The sequence below is a fragment of the Cyprinus carpio genome, chromosome B6 (genome assembly GCF_018340385.1).
Source record: "Cyprinus carpio isolate SPL01 chromosome B6, ASM1834038v1, whole genome shotgun sequence".
In the NCBI taxonomy this organism is placed as follows: Eukaryota; Metazoa; Chordata; class Actinopteri; order Cypriniformes; family Cyprinidae; genus Cyprinus; species Cyprinus carpio.
The window spans coordinates 7,437,397-7,449,771 of NC_056602.1; the positions used below are offsets into that span (position 1 = coordinate 7,437,397).

The window sequence follows — 12,375 nt, forward strand, 5'->3', positions numbered from 1 at the left end:
ACTCAATGAATGCCTACAGGGAGGCAATGAAAAGAATCATTTGCTGTCTATTATACAGAAGAACAAAGTCACAGGTGTGTTGTATCTGATAATGTTGCTTGCTAACTGACTACTGCCATAAAACATTCATCTTGCCTCAGTTGGAATAAATGTCTCTCTATTGGCAACATCTAAATGAGTTCTATGTATAACACTGTTTTGAGTGTTTCTATGAGTATTGGCATATGACTACTAACCTGCTAATTCCTTTGTACACTGTGGCATATGTGCCCTCTTATCCAAGTTTTCAAGATTTAGATAAGATGTGGCATTCCCAAACTGCAGGCCAGTTTCTGTGAATGAAATGCACACGCTGTTATTTCGCCAGCCAAGCAGCACTGCCAATTGAAACAAATGACAGGTAGCTATTATAGACCTCTTTGGTGTAACTCTGCAATACATTTTTAACTGAAGAGCAATGAAACCAACAATAAGCTTAAAAAAACTCTATGATCTTGAGTAAATACTAGAGTAAAATTGCCAAAGAAAAATTAGCCAATCCAAAGTAAAAAAAAATCTGCAAGACAAACATGGTGCTTCACTTACAAACTGAGACAGCTGAGAAAATATTAGCACAAAACGTATTTAACCCTGTAAAGCCTGAAAAATAATAAAAATACACAAAATAGTCAGAAATCCAGAAATATCTATTTTATAGGATAATATTAACTGTAAATTCAGACAAGCGTATATATATAATGCAATGCAGTACAGTGATGATTGAGAAATATACGAGTAAACATCCCTCAAAATGTGTTGTATTTACTTACATATTTAATTCATACATTTTAACATGATTTTTCAAAAAAATTAAATATGGAGACTCAAGTAAGTTGCTTAGTCTAGTAAAATGTTCATCTTAGAAAAAACGTAATACCCGACCTGAAGATGGACATTTTAAAAAATTATACATAAAAGGCCTTTTATTTGCTAAAAAATATTATGAAAACTATCAAATAAAGCTTTATAGGGTTAACATTACTTTATGTAAAAAAACAATATGACAACTGTACAGCTTATAATAAGTCATGTATTTGTAAATAGTTTACTGTTAAAAGTAACTTTCCTCAGACTGAGCATTGTTTAGTTTTTATCCTGTGTATCTATGCATGAACGTATTGTTGTGTGTCTGAGTTGTCTCTGTGTGTTCATCACCACATGGAACTCTTGCTGGAAGCTTTTTCCTCCATAGGAGCGCCGGTTACTGCGGCCCCTCTGAACTCTGAGCCGTCGCACCTGCAGGGTGTGCAACCAGTGCGGCTGTGGTTTCTTACACCCCATACAGCTCACAGCTGCTGAAAGCCAGACACAAAGGACAGAGAAAACACACCGGGATGGTTTGAGATGATATCAGATACAGTGTGCGATGTTATTACACCTTGTTTTCACTGATATAGCCATCCTACCGTATCAATCCCAACCTGTCTGTAGTGAAATACAAGTGTGAACAATGGTCTTACTCATTTCAGGCATATGTGGATTCAGTGTTTTAAAAATTTTTATTTTTTACCAGCTCTGAAGCTGTCTGAATCCTAAAGTTGCTTTAAATGCTGCTTAAATGAGTAACCTTTAAATTATCCATTTAATGAGTATGTCTGTATGTATAGATCTATCATCTATATATATATATACATATACACACGCACACACCACACTATACTGAATTCCAGTCTACTAAATTAATAGTTCAACACCACCAGAGGTCACACGTCACTACAATGGACTCTCACACTAAATCAGACTGTTCCACTATACCCTGGACTACATTTCCCACATCCATTGCACTGATTTGCACCACAGCTGGTAACCAATCACATGCTCACCTGTAAGCGATTACAACCCACTTATATAACACACACTCAGAGCATGCTCAAGGTCCACGAGCAGTGTTCTGCACGTTTAACTCTTCTAGTCTTCGCTGCTTTACCGAGCCATTCTGTGTTTTCTGATTATTGCCTGTTTATTCTTGCTTAACCCTTTGTCTTTCTGTTTCGGACTATGTTTGCACTCGCCTGGACTATTGCTATTGTTATTGGATTTACCATCACGTCTGAGCCCTCTGGATATTGGTTCAACGACTGTTGACCACGATTTGCCCTAGGACTGCTCTGGCTCTGCCTGTATGTACCTGTTTGTCACTGTTTGACCCATGACCTCTTATGACCATGTCTCTGTTGAATAAATAAGGCTTGCCCATGGATCTGCACGTCTCTCTCTCCGTCAGCCCCGTTACACACACACACAAACACACACACACAACATAACACATACCCACTCACTACGTTTAAAGAAATTTAACTGCATTGAAACTGCATGAAACCGATCAAAAATGAGTAAAACATGATAATGTTACAGAATATTTCTCCTTTAAAATAAATGCTGTTATTGTTTGAATGTTTCTATGGGTCAGTAAGATTCTGAAAAATCGTATAACCAGTTTCCACAAAAATTTGGTACGTAGCAGAAACGGTTTTTTTTAATGAAGAAGATAAATGCTAAAATAGTAATAAAAAAATTCCTATACTAATAAAAATAATAAAACATACTAAAATAGAAATAGTTTTTTGAAAATTTTTATCTAATCCACGATGATTACCGTCTTTACCTACTTTTTTGATCAGATAAATGCAGCTTTGCTGAGCATGAGAGACTTTTTTTTATTGATTTTTCTTTTTTGCATTCATTTTTGCTTTTTTGTGGTACACATAGTCTTTCAAACTCATAACATTCAATTTTGTTTTTCTGCTGTAGATTCTATAAAAGCAAATTGATATTAACACAGAAAGAAAGAAAAGCTAGGGTTCTACCGATATTTAATTATACAAGCAAACAATAAATAACTGATGAGCACCTTCAAACTGTAATAAAAAACCTTTCAAAATCTCTGCCATTTTGTTTAATTTGATTAACTGAAATGGTAGATTTGGCAGGAACTATAGTTCCCCTGTTATATTTTTGTAAGGATAACAACAGCACACGAAGTGGTACAGCAGATGATGTCAGAATGTCCTGACACAGAAGTCTCTTTTAGCTCTAATGTTCCCTATTTCTGTCTCCTTGCCTAACTTCTGTTAATTTGAGTGATTTCATCGCACACAGGGACAGCTGACACTCTCAGAATGGACTCTGGAGTTCTACAGAATGTAGCTTCAGATCATCTGGAACTAAAACAGCTTCCTTCAATCAAATACATTACATTCAGCTCTCAATATGTTCTTGGAAGAGACACTAAGAACACTAAAAATAGGTAGAAATGCTAAAAAAGTTTAACCCTTTAACACCACCACAGTAAATAAGAGAACCTTATGATACGTTGTTCAAAACATTACAAAGTTAGATGCATTTTAATCAGACATTCTTCTGTAACATTAGAAAGGTCCTGTTATTATAATTCAGCACTGTAAGACATCATCATATAGCGCTGTTTGATGTCAAACACTCTCTCTCTCTCTCACACACACACACACACACACACACACACATACAAGCACACCCATCTGACCTCAGCGACTGGGAGGGAGGACACACTCCATGTGTTTTGATGGTTTTTCTTCCATTTTCATTGCTTCCTTTATCTCTTCCACTCTTCATCTCAAACATTTCCTCTTTTTCATCCCTTCTGACTTCATTTCTTTTATCTCCACAAACACAACAACATCGGCCTCAAGCTTAAAGACACCCAGACCTGCATCTATCCACAGGAAATTCCTCCAGTCTCCAAATCTACTCTCTACTCACTCTCACTTTCTCTGATTAAGCTGGATAACTCATATGACTTGCATGAGAAAGTGGTGTGTGTGTGTGTGTGTGTGTGTGTGTGTGTCTGCAGGCCTCGCGCTTATGACTCCATCTTCCCATCCATGAGAGCTAAACACAAACAGCCATGTTGTATTCGCTGAGGGGAACAAATGCATCCATTCAACTGCAGGAGAGAAAAGCAGGATGGGACGGACAGTGAGAGAAATGGTGATATATCCGTATTAAATTATATTACATGAACTACCATTCAGATGTTTTGGATCAGTAAGTAAGAGAACATAACTGTTATGTTCAACAAGGCTGCATTTGTTTGATCAAAAATATCAGTAAAAAACTATACTGTATCTGATAGATAGATGTGTGTCGGCATGTATGTTTTCACATGTCTGGGCGAGTCTTGTCATTACTTGTAGGCTGCTGGGGTTGCTGGATGGTGTAACTGTAGAGAGAGAAAGAGCTTGATGGATGTTTTCTCTATTCTTTATTGTCTCTGGGCTATCTGGGCTCTGTGTCAAGATGGGGACATGCTCGACCGAGCCTGGAATAAGACACCAATTACTGACAGGAGGACAGAATGTTGTGTGCTGATGTGCTGCCTCTCTCTAAGAAAATACTAGCTTACTTTTATACTGCAAAATTATATGTAAAACAACATATTGTTGTCACGTTCATCAAAATAAAAATTGTTATTGTGCACCAGGTCTGTTGGCTCTGTTTTATACTGCATTTTTAGCACAAGATAGTGGGTTACCTGTGTATTCTGTGCCTAAAGAAAAATATTCATTTTATGTACATACTATACACATACTAACAAGTAAGAACAGGATGCCATTCCAAACACAGCTTCTCTTTCTTTTCCCCCAGTAGAGGGACAGTGCTGCATACTTTTTCCTCAACTGGTTCTTTTGCCTTTCCGATCTCTCTCTCTCTCTTTTTCACCCCATTAGGGGGGTAGTGCTGTATTTCTCTCTTCCGCTCCAGCTGTAATCTGTCCTGTCTCTGTGGGTGGAGGGATGTTTGTTTGTGCTTATAATATGTTGTGCAATGTCATGTCAAATGTTCTTACCTCCTCGTAGCCCAGATGTCTTTGTTTTAACCCTGTAAAACACAAAAGTTGTCAGTTGAGATGGACCCAACACTTTAAATGTCCAGATACACAGGTTTTGCTGCAGTGCACGTCATCATGTGTGAAGAAATGGACAGTTGGACTGTTTGTAATGGTTTCATAAAGATATTTAAACAACTTTACCAAGGATAGGGCCTGACACTGAAAAAAAAACTCTATTTTATAAAATGTCCTATAATAACTATATATAAATATATAATCTAAATGAAATTAAATATATAACATAAATAAATACAATTAAATTTATAATATATCATAAAATATAATATAAATGTAACATGTTTACATGTTTGATTTTAATTATTATAATATTTAATATTTATTCATATTCATTACTCTGATTTAATTCAATGATTAAAAAATAGAGTATTCATCACTGCAAAAACATGTTATGTGTGATAAAAGGGCTTTGGTGTGTTTGTAAGGGTTTTATAATGATATTTATAAGAAACTTTTTATAGGAAAAAGCATTTGTATACAGTGAAAAATGAAAGCAATCCTACTACTATTATATCAGATGAGAGAGAGAGAAAGAGAGAGAGAGTACTTATTATGTCATATATCATACAAAGTCAATAGTATAATTATAGATGTAATTACAGATATTAATTACAGATGTAGTTACATGTAGGATTTTTCAAAACGTATAAATAAGTAAAAACGCAAATATATCTAAATATTACAATGCAAAAACATGTATGTACACATGTGCACTCTATTACTGTTTATATTAATGTTAGTACATACAGTAGTAGTTAAAGACTATACCAAATATTGAAAAAATTAAGTACAATATAAATATAATATACAATCATGATTGTATTGAATACACTTTCTATTTAATAAAAAAAGCTTTATAGACCAAGATTGAAGAACAAATACTACTCCAGAATTCTCAGTATGTAACTGTGGTGTGTGGTTTGATAAAGCAGGTACAAGGTGAGACACGCTCAGTGTTTTAAGCTCCCTGACAGGAGAGGCGGAGCAGGAGCTGGTGGTTGTGTCAGGGGGGTCTGAGATTTACCCTTCACCTTCATTTAAATTTTAGCCAGCAAATTAAACACTAAACGGGATCAGAGAGAGAGGACAAATGGACAACGAGAGGAAGAGAAAGACCCAACAATCACAGTTCAGCTGATGGATGCTTTGTAAAACAGTGCTCAGCTATTAAAACATCCTTTTCGGTTTGAAAAAGGTCTTTAAGGGGGCGGAGTGCATCTGCTATGTAACGCGCTATTAGATATATTCTGACAGTCAGTCACAATGAACCCAACTCGGTTTAGGCTAAAGATACAGGGAACATAAAAATAAGCCCATCTTCGTAAGTTATAAGTCTCAGTGTGATTCAAGAAAGACAGTTCTGCCCTAAAACTGTCCAGTATCTGTCATGTCAAATACTATACAGAACTTCTGTTAAGAGGAAAGTTTTTTTTAAAAGAACTGTTCTTTAACACTAGAATAATAAATCCCACTGCAGAGATGGCTGCGGTTTTCTGAAAGACTAATACCAAAGTAGTTATGATTGTGAAATACAAAGGAATTCATTAAAGGCTCCTGCTATAGTTGATTGCATTAATGTTGCTATAACTATATCCCATTAGATGATTGAATTACAAAGCCCTGCAAGTTGACCCAGAAGACTGCATGTCTCTGTGGATCGTTCCAGATCTAATTTACTAAAATTTCTTTTTGGCACTGCTGCAGGTGTCACTCTGGGGAGCTCTGCTGCTAGTGTCGTCCGTGACAGGGAAGAAAGGTCATCATCCAGATGACCAGTCACCATTAACCAAAACCTGCTATGGTTCTAGGAGGTTGTTACGAATGAGCACAAGTAGGCAACAGACAGTAGGTCCAAATGCAGTTTAAGATCCTTTAAATGACAATCCACAGAGATATACATCCCAAATACATGACGGAACCAAGAAAGGATCCCCAGAAACAGAAGTGGGTAACACTTAACAACTCACACTGGCAATAGCAGACCAGGACTTAATATACACACAGGACCCAACAGGAAATGTTACACAGCTGAACCAGGTAGACACTAATGAAAACACAGCATGATGGGAAATGGAGTCCATAACCAGAACAGGCAGAAACTCAAAACACAGGAACACCCTCTAAAGCTTCTTGAAGGATTCTTGAACAGGACTTGGCTCAGGGAACAGAGACTTGAACTGTAAATTTGGCTCCGGAACAAATTTTTGGACTTGACTTGGCTTAGGACCAGACAATTGAACTGGACATGGCTCCGGAATTAATTCTTGGGACTGGACTTGGCTCTGGAATGGGATTCTTGGACTGGACTTTGCTTCAGAATGGATTCCTGGACTGGGGACTTTGCTTAGGACCAGAGACTTGAACTGGGCTTGGGTCCGGAGTGAGAGAACAGTGTACTACCCAGACACTCAACATAGCCACTGCCATGACTGGAACTGGAAGCACTGCAGACAGAGGAACCATCTCTTTAACCTCCACTGCTGAAGGTCCTGGAATGCCAGCTGCTCTCGACATCAAGGGTAGATCCGCTAAACTAGAAGTCAGCCTCCAATGCACAGGGAAAGCCTTGTTATCTCCAAACGCAACACTCATGACAACCGTGAACTCTGGCGTGGCATCCATGATGAGCGGAAACTCTGGTGTGTCGTCGATGGTGGCTGAAGACCTTGGCATGGCTTTCATAACAGCTGGAGGCTCTAGCATGGTGAACAAGACAGGTGAAGCAGCAACTCTGGGTGATGAGTTGGCAGGTAAACAGCAGCTCTGGCAGATGGTGGCTCTGGCTGTGGTCTCTTGGGAGCCGACCTTGATATGGCAGCCATCTTGGATGCTGACACTGGCTGGAGCATGGCGGCCATCTTGAAAGTTGACTCTGGATGTGACATGGTGGCCATCTTCAGGGCTGGCTCTGGCTGGAGCATGGCAGCCATCTTTGGACTTGGCTCTGGCATGGAAGTGGTGACGAATACTGGACTAGAAATCATCAGTGTGTGGCATTGTGGCAATCCTGGTCGGCCGGACTCAGTGGCCACTGGAGCCCACGGCCTACAGCCCCACCGCAAAAATTTTTTAGGGTAAACTTCCTCTTCACTTCCCCCACAGTGAGCTCAGATCCACAAAACAATAAAACAAAGTCAATATATTGTGCAAGGGACCAACCTGGATCCTCATCAGGCAAGTTGAGGCTAATATCCAGGTCAAGCCCACTACAAAAACAGTCCCTCAGCAAACACATCATCACCAGGTACAAGGTGGCAATACCAAAGAAACTCCTCCACATAAGCCTAAATATTACATCCCCTTTGATAAATGGAACAAGTTTTCTTTGAAGGGTCACAACGAGTACCTTGACGTGGGCGCATGAAAACTGCTAGATCCCTTGTTTTGGTGAGTTGTTCTGTTACGAATGAGCACAAGTAGGCAACAGACAGTGGGTCCAAATGCAGTTTAAAATCCTTTTAATGACAATCCACAGAGTTATACATCCCAAATACATGACAGAACCAAGAAAGGATCCCCAGAAACAGAGGCGGTAACACTTATCACCTCACACTGACAAAAGCAGACCAGGGCTTAATATACACATAGGACCCAACAGGAAATGGTACACAGCTGAACCAGGTAGACACTAATGAAAACACAGCATGATGGGAAATGGAGTTCATAACCAGAACAACAGGCAGAAACTCAAAACACAGGAACACCCTCTAAAGCCTCACAGTGGTGCAGGCAACCGGGCGTGACAGAGGTTGTATGGAGTCCGTTTCACATCAAGCATCTAATCAAAAATGTATTTATTTAAAATGCATGCCAAGGGAAGCATTATTTCTAATAAATTTACTCACCCTTAACAATCAAAATGTAATTTGATTGTTCATCAGAAAAGAGAAATGTAGCATTACATCACATGCTCGCCAATGGATCTCTGCATTGAATGGGTGCCGTCAGAATAAGAGTCCAAATAGCTGATAAAAACATTATGGTATATTATTAATGGTTTGAAGTTAAATGTGTAAATAATGGGTTTATTACAAACACACAGCTTTTTGCTTCATGTTGATTACTTGTGGATGTATTAGTCAGCTGTTTGGACTCTGGCACCCATTCACTGCAGAGGATCCACTGGTGAGCATGTGATGTATTGATAAGTTTCTAGAAAACTGTTCTGATGAAGAAAAAACTCATCTACATCTTGGACAGCCTTGAAGGTGAGTACATTTTCAGGCAATTCAAATTTTTGGTTGAAAATGTATATGCACTTCTTATGCACAAATGTTATTGAAAAGTATGCCTCATATTATAAAATGTCAATCACACAGGTTACACAGTGAAGAGTATATTTCTGTTTGTCCTTGTGTGTCGACCAGTGATCTCTGCTGTCTCTGTGTGTTTCTGCTTCCCCCCGAGCATATTTCCCTTCTCTCTGTCTGTCTGCACAGATATTTATGAGTCAGGGTAAGGGAGGGCTAAGAGAGCGCATAACTCATGCTCAGATGCATCACGGCTTCCCGCACACTGTTTTCATCCTCTCATCCATCTCTACACTCCACTCTTTCTGTCTCTGCACCAGTATCTTTCCTTATTCCATCAAGATTGTTCCCTCCTTCATCACCACTTGACATTCTTTCTTACTGTTCTGTATTCTGTTGCCAACTCTCCATGTTTTCCCTCCTTCTCTCTCTCTCTTTCTCGTTGCTGATCAGTATTCTGTGAGCAGTGTGTGTACAGCAGTAAGTGCTGTTTAGTATGTTGCCAGCCACCCATCACTCAAAAACAGACAAGTGCGGTGATTGGTTGGATGAAGGCCAAGAAACTCAGATAAATCAGCTCAGGTAAACAAGTCAAGTTCAAGAACACAATAAATGTCTGTCAGCTTTGAGACCATCCATAATCTAGGGTATTGCAGAAATGTGGATTTAAAAACATAGGCTTTCAGTTCTGGGAAAACAGACCAAAAATATTGATAATATTTTTCACAGAGGAACACACTGCCTCTGATTAGCCAAAACAACAAGCAAATCATAAATTAAAAATATTAAATATTAAAAAAGTGACATACCTTTTGATATAACCCACCCCAACTTCCTGTTTCAACAGGAAATATGTCAACACAGGACTTATCAAGCCATTTTATGGGGTCTTAAATCTAGACCATGATTATGAGTTCAGATTAAAAAAGAAAAGAGATATAAAAAAACAAACCAAGAGAAGAAATTGGCCTACAAAATTAAGGAAATAATCACAAGAAAACTGATTTCATATCAAGACATGCAAATAAACTTGCAGAGAAGTGTTTTTTAAGATTAACTTAGAATTAGATGATGCCAAAAATATAATCTAAATGCCAGAAAATAATATATTAGCATGCACAATTAAACATCCAATATAATCTGATAACTATATATATATAATACCGCAACCAAATGCATTTTTTTGCATTCAGTTCTAAGAAAAATGCAGCCTTGTTGACTGCTCACAAGACAGTAATGGGCTACTTTCGTAGATGGTGAGAAAATGTGCTTAAACACGTGTCCAGAAATAGCCAGTGACAGATTTCCCACTAGTGCGATATACTTAAAGTCAATGACTTTTACTAGTGCCTGCTTTTTTCACACATAACACACGCAGTTTTCTTCGCTCTCAGGCCTCCTGCCTCTCAAGAGATGGACACAGATGCTGTTGCAAGCTGTTTTCCTCTCACCTACAGGAACCTGCCTTTCCCTCCTCCATCACAACAAAACCTCACTTCTGCCATGCAGTAAACCAGGGATAAAATCTTTGTTATGTTTTGCATCCACAGGTCAGGCAGAATCCAGTATGTTCTGCTACAAGGATACACGGGCTATTTGTCTTCCAGTGCACACTGACAATGACATGTGCTTAGACACAACAATCAGTTGGTTTCCTCTGCTATGGTTTAGTTACATTCCCTGCTGAAAAAATATCTCAATGCAGCCTTAGGAGGATAAGATGGTCTGTTTTGGTTTTTCTACCAGTGTTATTTTAATATTATTTATATATTTTTATGGTGATTTTTTAAATCATTTGAATTAGCTTTTATTTTCAGATTTTATTTTTGTTATGTGCTTTTGAAATTACATTTTTTATTTTTTATTTTTTTTATTATTTGATTAGATGGTCTGTGTTGGTTGTTCTACCGGTGTTATTTTAGTATTATTTATTTTTTAAATAAGTTAATAGCTTTTATTTTCATATTTTATTTTTATTATGTTCTTCTGACATTTCATTTTTTTTAAATTAAGTTTTAGTTATTTCTTTAGTATTTAGTTATTAACTTATTTCAGTTAGTTACCTAGTTTATCTAATATTTACATTGCATTTTATTTCAGCTTTATTACAACTACCAAAAATGCTTTTAATAGTTTTAATTTTAGTTAACGATAATAACAATAATAATGACTTTTGTCGACTGGCCAGCCTGGGAGACCAAATAAACTAGCTTAAACCAGCTCAGACCACCTTAAACTGTTTTTTTTTTTGTTTTTGTTTTTTTTCAGGAGGGTATGGTCTCTTTAGAAATTTAAGTAGATGTCACAAACTGTTTCAAGGACAATCAAACCATCAGATTTGAGAAGGGTAGGTTTATAAGGCTAGTACCTTCTCACATTAAATTTACTATAAGCAACAGTTCAATTACATACAGCTGATCCAAGAAATGCAAATTAGCATAAATACAAAGAATATTATCTGAAATTAATTATGCTATTTTATGCACAAATGAGAATGCAGATGTTGCCATTGCATGCAGCTCAGAGAACATACATGAATCAAGTTATTTACAGTTTGAGAGATGCTGGGGATGAAGAAGATTGTTGTTTTATCTCTTTAATTATGCACTATTTCTACTTCCCACGTGATGAGACATTAACACACGTGATTAAGGACAGATTTTGATACTGATTGTATATGCTTAGATAAAGCTGAAATGCACTTACCGAGACGCTGGAAAGCCTCAGAAGCGGCATGCCGGAGGTTCTGCATGCTATCTGCTTCTGATGGATCTTGATGGCACTAGTGTTGTTATGACAGGAGGCTTTCACTGTGACCTGGACATTTTGAATGTGGTACTGGACATCATCGCTGCCCCTTTATCCAGCATGTCATTCTCCTGCTTCAGCACCCACGCTGACACAAGTTCCCTTCTCTGTCCTCCTACGATTACTCTGAGCTCTCCTCCTGTCTCTCTTTACCACTCTCTCTCTCTTTCTGTTGCTCTCCTGCCTCCTGCAGCTACCACTGCCGCTTGTGTGGTCACAGGCCAATCAGAATTCTTCTGCAAACCACCATCCAATTGGCTGAAAAATAAAGAGAGGCAAGGGATTGCTGGTTTGTTTTGAAAGCCTGGTGCATCTAAAACACCCAGAGGGTGTAAGTGTGTGTTTCTCAGAATGTGAGAAAGAGAGCTGAGAAGAAACAGTACAGAAAACAAA

General features: G+C 38.0%; 1 long non-coding RNA gene across 1 annotated transcript; it reads right to left on the reverse strand.

The window, feature by feature from the left end:
• Positions 1-3,782: 3,782 nt before the first annotated feature.
• On the reverse strand, positions 3,783-12,189 carry LOC122137639. Its single transcript, XR_006154986.1, has 3 exons — positions 11,881-12,189; positions 4,865-4,896; positions 3,783-3,961 (listed from the first exon to the last, which is right to left on the reverse strand). It is a non-coding gene; the product is annotated as an uncharacterized LOC122137639 (long non-coding RNA).
• Between the last annotated feature and the right edge of the window lie 186 nt (positions 12,190-12,375).